The sequence below is a fragment of the Scleropages formosus genome, chromosome 22 (assembly GCF_900964775.1).
Source record: "Scleropages formosus chromosome 22, fSclFor1.1, whole genome shotgun sequence".
Lineage (NCBI taxonomy): Eukaryota > Metazoa > Chordata > Actinopteri > Osteoglossiformes > Osteoglossidae > Scleropages > Scleropages formosus.
Genome location: NC_041827.1, coordinates 15,311,638 through 15,319,038, shown reverse-complemented (window position 1 = coordinate 15,319,038; position 7,401 = coordinate 15,311,638).

Genomic DNA, 7,401 nt, shown 5'->3' with positions numbered 1-7,401 from the left:
TTGAGGAATAAATAAAATATGTGAAATATTGTACTTACTGTGTTTGGTTTTGTGTGATGAGTACAAAAACCGCAAGAACATGTATTTCACTTCTATAAATAGAATAAAGTATGAATAATTAATGTCCGCGGAAAACTCATATTTTTTTCTTCACCTGAATAACACGTAATTTGTTTCACCACAGGTATATTTAACAGGAAAATTCAGATAAACAGTCCGAATATAGCTGCTCTTCGGCAATATGCGGAACAGGCAATTGACGGAACACGACGAATCGAAGCAGACCACAAAAATGTGAACATGAAATTGGTTTTATGAACACTTCTGGTTATAAAAAGAAGGTGCGCATTTAAGGAGCGTTCGTGTCTGTGACCGAACATCTGGAAGAGGCTAAGGCCTGTGCTCGCAGCATTGTTCGCCCACATCTGTGCGCTGCGCTCCCCGCAGGGATCCCGCCGAAGCGCTCGCTCGCTGCGCTCCGCTCCGCGCCGCGGCCGCTTATTCAGACCTGATAAAAAGGATTCTTCTCTTCAGGAGCGCCAATTTAGATTGTATCACATTTTATATCTTGAATTTATAGATAGCTCTGCTTATACGAAAAACCATTCATGGAGATCATTATTGTTTTATTCCCATCCCCGCATATTATTACCCCATCGAATAGCCATGGCACGAATAAAGTTAATTATGTGGCATTGAATATGGAACAATAGCGCTAGCCTTTCATGGCTAAGACACAATGTAAATGCAATAGGGGCTTTATACTTTATCAAGTAGGCTCAAACAGAGAATATATTAAATCCAAATACTTCGGGAAAAAGTGCAAATAATTTTCCGATCGTATCATCCATAGCGTAAAAATGGTGGGTTTTCATAATAAGCTTATAGTAAACCATCTGTGCATTTTTTTTTAAAACAGTTTATGGCGAAGGGGGATAATGCGAACTATTGCAAAATACGTTAGTGTCATATGCATTATTATTAGTACCACTGTGAGGGTTATTACCGCTAACCTTCTCTCTTGAGTCTTTGTTGCAAGCACAGTTATGGGCGCAGCGCCAGCTGGAGCAATGAAGTTCCTCCAAATAATAAGCGCACCGCAGGCGACACTGCAGGCTTTCCGTGGAAGAGCCGCAGTCACGGAGACCGCGGAACACGTGGAGCCCGGTGTTCCAGTGTCGCCACACACTTTGAACGAGGAACGACGAGAATTCCGGGAGCAGGGGCAGGTATGGGAAAGGAGTGTGTGCTCTACACTTTCTCGTGAAAATCGGAGAACTCAGAGGGCGCATTCACGCTGCGCACGCGCGGCTGGGGACGGATCACGACCGAGGTACAACGTGGTAAATGTACAGCGCATCTTTTACATATTGATTCCGCCTAAATTCTCCGTTTCACAGATAATAATGCCGAATTTTCAGAGCCTTTACAGTACAAAATTTATGCTTACGTGGTAACGCAAAATGCAATAATATTTGATGTAGCCAGTTCATTCCTAAACGCTACAGCACGGTGATATTAGTGGGTGGGGGGTTGGGGGGGGGGGCGTTCTGAAGAGCACGTGGCGGGAACCTGTCAGATTTTTGCCCTCGGCACCAGGGCTACCTGTTCATTTGCTGCAAGATTTCACACAGTTCTGTGCCAACATCTGGACTGCAGTAATATTTCATGATCTGCGTAGGGGAATCACGTGAGATGCCGCGCGACAAACTGTTTATTCCTGCGTAATAAATTCTGCAGGACAGCTGCCGAGACAGTTTAGTGATATATAAGAATCAAAATAAAAACGCCCGACGAGCCTTAGCAGGAGGTGAAAACAAGTCTCACGCCGAAGATGTACAAGGTTTTTTTTTTTTTTTTGAAAAAAAAAAAAAAAACAACAGCAGTAAACTTAACAACCGAATGTAGCCTCGAAATTGGAGGCACAAGATATTGATCGAGTACACTAGTAAAAACTAAAACACCATATTGTGGTGGTTAGGGTTATTATATTATAAAGACCTGATACGGAGTGCTTCCCTCTGAAACAAACGTTTCAGAGCAAATACCGACATGAAATGTTTGCTTCAACTGACTGGAAAAATATCAGGATGAGGAGAATTGACATTACTGCCTGGAATATTTTCCCTCATAATCTGAGCAAAAAATGCGTGAAATCAGTAGTGAAGGTTTTCAACCTCTTTATGAGGAGATACAAAATAAACATTTTTGTGAATCAGTTAAGTATTTCCCAATAAATTAGACTTCCAATAATTTAACTATTATTTTTAAGATAATTACTTTCTTCCCCATATCGCACTGCTAGAGAACCTGCCCACATTAAAAACGGACAAAAGTGATTTTAAAGTTTAGTAAATGTATAACTTAAAGCACAATTATGTAATCAGAAAGTGCAATTTAACTATATATCTTGTGCACTTTAACTACATCTACATCTTAATATTTTCCTATGAAATCCAGCTGTGATTCATTACATTTTACTCTTCTTTTCTGCCATTAATTACACACACAAAAGGATGAAATGGGTAATACTGATATTCAATAGGAAAACAGATCTGGTAATTCTTAAGCTTTACAATGTTTTTTTGGGGTTTGGTCCAAGCAACTAAGTCTCTGCCACAACATATTGATTGATAAAGAAAAGAAAATGGTATGGCATGTAAACATAGACTGACTTACCACTTTTCTTAATCAGATAAATGGGCTACAAGAACACTTATCGGTCTTCCCTCACATTTCAAACATAATGTGTTCCTGAAAAAACCCTTCATAAGGTTAATACTTGTGACTTGAAGATGCAATTACCATTATTAAGAATTGTTACATTTATGTGTTACTGAGCTCCAAAATCAATCGATTGTACTTATTTAGCAGATTTTTTTCTCCAAAGAGACTTACACACACACACACACACACACACACACACACACATATTTTCAGAACCGCTTGTCCCTTACGGGGTCACGGGGAACCGGAGCCTACCCGGCAACACAGGGCGGAAGGCCGGAGGGGGAAGGGGACACACCCAGGACGGGACGCCAGTCCGTCGCAAGGCACCCCAAGCGGGACTCGAACCCCAGACCCACCAGAGAGTAGGACTGCGGTCCAACCCACTGCGCCACCGCACCCCCCTCCAAGAGACTTACAATGAATAATATTTAGTGTTAACCTGACATCCTTCCCATTCAAGGTGACTTACAGTGTTCGATACACTACCTACACTCAATCCCTCATCCATACACCAGTGTAACACACACACAGATTATAGGCAATTTTAGAGTCACCGATTCACTTGAAATGCATGTATTTGGAGTATGAGAGGAAACCGTGGCTTGCAAAGGAAATCTATGCCAACTCCACATGACCAGAGCTGGGATCAAACCCACGTCCTCTCGCTCTGTGAGACCATAGTGCAACCGTGCTGTCCTAGTACAGTAACACAGTATTTCAAATCATAATGATACTTGTAAATGTTTGATCCACACCTCTGCAGCAGTACCCTGAGCAGTGAGGTATTTATCCCGAATTGCTCCAGTAAAAATTACTCTGGTGTATAAATGTACAAAAACTGTGACCAGCTCAACATTGCAAGTAACTTTACGGAAAACTCACACACACTGTCTGAATCACTTGTCCCATACGGGGTCGTGGGGAGCCAGAGCCTAACCCGGCAACACAGGGCGTAAGGCTGGAGGAGGAGAGGACACACCCAGGATGGGATGCCAGTCCACTGCAAGGCACTCCAAGCGGGACTCAAACCCCAGACCCACCGGAGAGCAGGACCCAGTTCAACCTACTGCGCCACCGCGCCCCCCTTTACGGAAAACTGTGAAATGAATTAACAACAACAACAATAATAATAATACTGAATCCACTATTTCAGTTGTGAAACTATATTTACCTTAATTGAGGGTTGTGATTGGTTGAGTTTGTTACTATGATAATTAGGAATGTTACTTGCTACGTAAACATAACTTCAGCAGGGTGGTCAGATGTACACTGTGCTTATTCCACAACAACACTAAATACTATATGCATGTGGTACAGTCAGTAAGTTCTAAGACTAACCGCTGTGTGGTGCTGTTGTTGTGCCATATTCACTGATGGTTTACAACCACAGCACCTTCAGATGGCAGACAGTGTTAGAGCTTACTGACAGTACCATGTACTTCCTACCGCTTTAATAGATTTCCCGTTTTCAGGTCACATACTGCATACAGAATTCTGGAGAGAAGTGTACATCAGTACCAAAGACAAATCAGTGAAAAGCACACGCAAAAAGGCATTGATTTTAATTACCTGAAGTGAACCATCCGTATTCTTATTGTTTGCATCAGCAAAAATGGGTAGTTCACTCTGTCCATGTTTCAAGGCTGTATCAACATCAGTCTGTAGGGTCCTGCATGAAAGACATATGGGAATGTTATTTTAATTAAAAAACTATACAACACGTATTAAAGAAAAATGTTCAGCAATGTTTATTGTTTTATTAACTGTTACTTCCAAAACGGAAATGCTGTGAAAACTGTAGCATTAACTCAAATTACACCATAATAGGAAACCAAGAAAAACACGCTTGTACTTTATATTAATTTCAGAGAAAAGATGATCACCACAAAAAGTGAAATTAAATACATATAATGTTATATACAATTTTTCTGATTCAGTAGTGGTCAGGGCACTATTTATCATAATGAAAGGAGGATCTGTTCTTGTTTGTGCCAGAAAATAAATGGTACCTTGTATACGGTCTTCACTCGGACTGTCTTGAACAGTACGTCTGAACACAGTACTGTTTACAAGTGCTTATATATCTCAAGAAATCTTTTACTCCATCTTCTGGAATTTCACAAACAAGACAGGATCAATACTCTACACAAATTGTGTAGGCCATCTTGTGGGTAGAGGCCACTTCTTCCCCACTTAGACAAAGAAACAGCAGAGGACTAAGTAGGTGGTGCAACACTGCCTTCTTGTGGGATCCCAATGAATACTTTTTTCCATATGGCAATTTCACACTTCAGCAGGGAACAAAAAGCATGAATGACACACATTTGGAAATGAAAATGAAAATAGTGTAGCATGAAAATATAATACAGTACTGCATTTATAATATTCTATATTAGTTTTATTAAAAATCAGTACTGTGTAAAAAAGTGAAGAAATATAAAAAGGCCATATTATACAAAGTAGCATGTGTGCATGTTGTTTATATAACATTTTGGTTAAATATAATACAGTATAAGTGGATTTGCAACATATGACGAGGTTGTCAGAATGGAATCCATCGTAAACAAAGGACTACCTGTAAAAAGTGTGACTGTGGTCAAGATAGAAGGTATGAAGAATTCCAACAATCAATTAATAACCAGTAAAATAATATTTTCAGCAATATGTGTGCTCAAATTAATGCACCTTTGCATAAAGACATATATTTGTAACCAAATATACAAAACATTATAGCAATTAAACAAAAGACTGAAGTCATGAAAATTTGGAGTCTTGTGAGTTCAAAGCAAAAAAAAAAAAAAAAAAAAGATTCTGCAAGACTGAATAATACAGTTACAAGTACAGCTATGGGTTTTTGGTTCCTTGCTAAAACAAATCAAAAACCAAGAGAAGTTGTTATAATAAGTGTGTGAAGAACAAGAAGCAATTGAAAATACATCCCTGGAACGTAACTAAAACATAAAGTTTGTCCACATTAGTGATTTTTCCATCCAAGTGCCTGTCAACCAGATGGTATTCTAAATAACTCAAGTTTCCCCTTACAGAACAACATGACAAATCAAAAGCTATACAACATCCACTGTGCAGGAGCCCTTATTCACCAAAAACTGTGTGCAGGCCACATGTCATACCTCACGTGTCGTGTGGGGTGAATGTGTTTCCTGCAGAACTTTTATCTGCTGGTAAGTTGAGAAAACTCTTTGGATGGCAAAATAAGTGAAGAAAAATTAACTTTATGCAACATTCACAAAAGCACACCCTATTTCACACGTGCCCTTAAGAACATGACCAGTATACCTCCACGCCAACCTTCCACAGAAGTGCAAATGAACCCTTTAAATCCTCCCATATGTTTTAGGAAGGACTGAACCATTTTCCACAAAAGGGGTATCACACTTATAAAAGTCTGAAACTAGCAAACACTGGCCTACGTATATACGTTAAGTTACATAGGTTTCAATTAGTGTGTGCATTAAAATTATTCCTCTTTATGCTACAATCTACTGTTATTATAAAACACAATGATTATTCAAATCCAAGTAATTACAAACTTCCCCAGAAATGAGTTTTCCCATATAGCTTCTACTGAGCATGTGTAGGATAGAAACAGGGAAATATCACTCTAAAGCCACTTAAAACCTTACTTGTGTCTTTTGACAGAGCTAAAAGTAAACTTTTCTGATGGGTAAGTAATAGACAAATTTAACACAAACATTACTGAATGTTTGTATATAACAGCAATGAGGCCAACTAAGCATGTGCACCCATGCCAATGATTAGGGCTTGTTGAGAACAGACCAAACAAGGCCTACTAGAGACCAAATGTTAACATATTGATGGTCCAGTGATAAATACCCAAATGCTGTTGAACAAGTTCACTTCCCTTTAGCTCAGTCTTGTCACAGGTCAAACACTGGCAATTTTGCCTGCATGTGAGGACAAAAGAATGTGAGAGTGGTATGGCCTGCTATGTTCACATTGCCTGGAGTTGAGAAAGACTCTAGTTAATGGTCAGCGCCCCCAAGAGTGTGCAACACGTAGCCCACGAAAACATGGACCATTTTACGTTGATGGTAGTTATACGATGTTTTATTGTAATAATAGAATATACGTATATTTTATGGAATAGCACTAAAATACAGTGATAGTGAGACACGGGTCCCGCTGTGTCCGGTAAGGGCAAGGGATGGCTCATCAGCGAGTGGGTCACTGCTTGGGGCTCCGCTCGAGTCTCATCACCATTTTCGGTCACAGCTCCTTCACCTTCAGTTGGCGCCAATTCTGCAGTTCTCCTTTTTTGAAGTTGGTTTTGTTATTCTCTGATTTTATCCCTGTTTACTATAACATTAGTTATTAGAAAATGGCTTCCGAATCAAGCAGGAAGAGTCGACGAATACAGGATATTTCAAACGAGATGGACGAGCGTGATATTTTTGCTGAAATGAACACACCAGTTTGAAAAGAATTAAAGCAACTTTCAGTTCTTGAGGAATGTAAAGTTTTAAAAAAAAAAAAAATTGACATGAAACGTGAGTCTACGATTGACAAATTTCAAGCTCGGTTTCGTGAGGATGAGGAACGTAACCCTAAAAGTACATTCTCGCCACAGCAACGGCTTTGGGAGAACAGGTGCTCCCAGTTGGAATCACTGGTCACGGTGAGCTGTGCAGT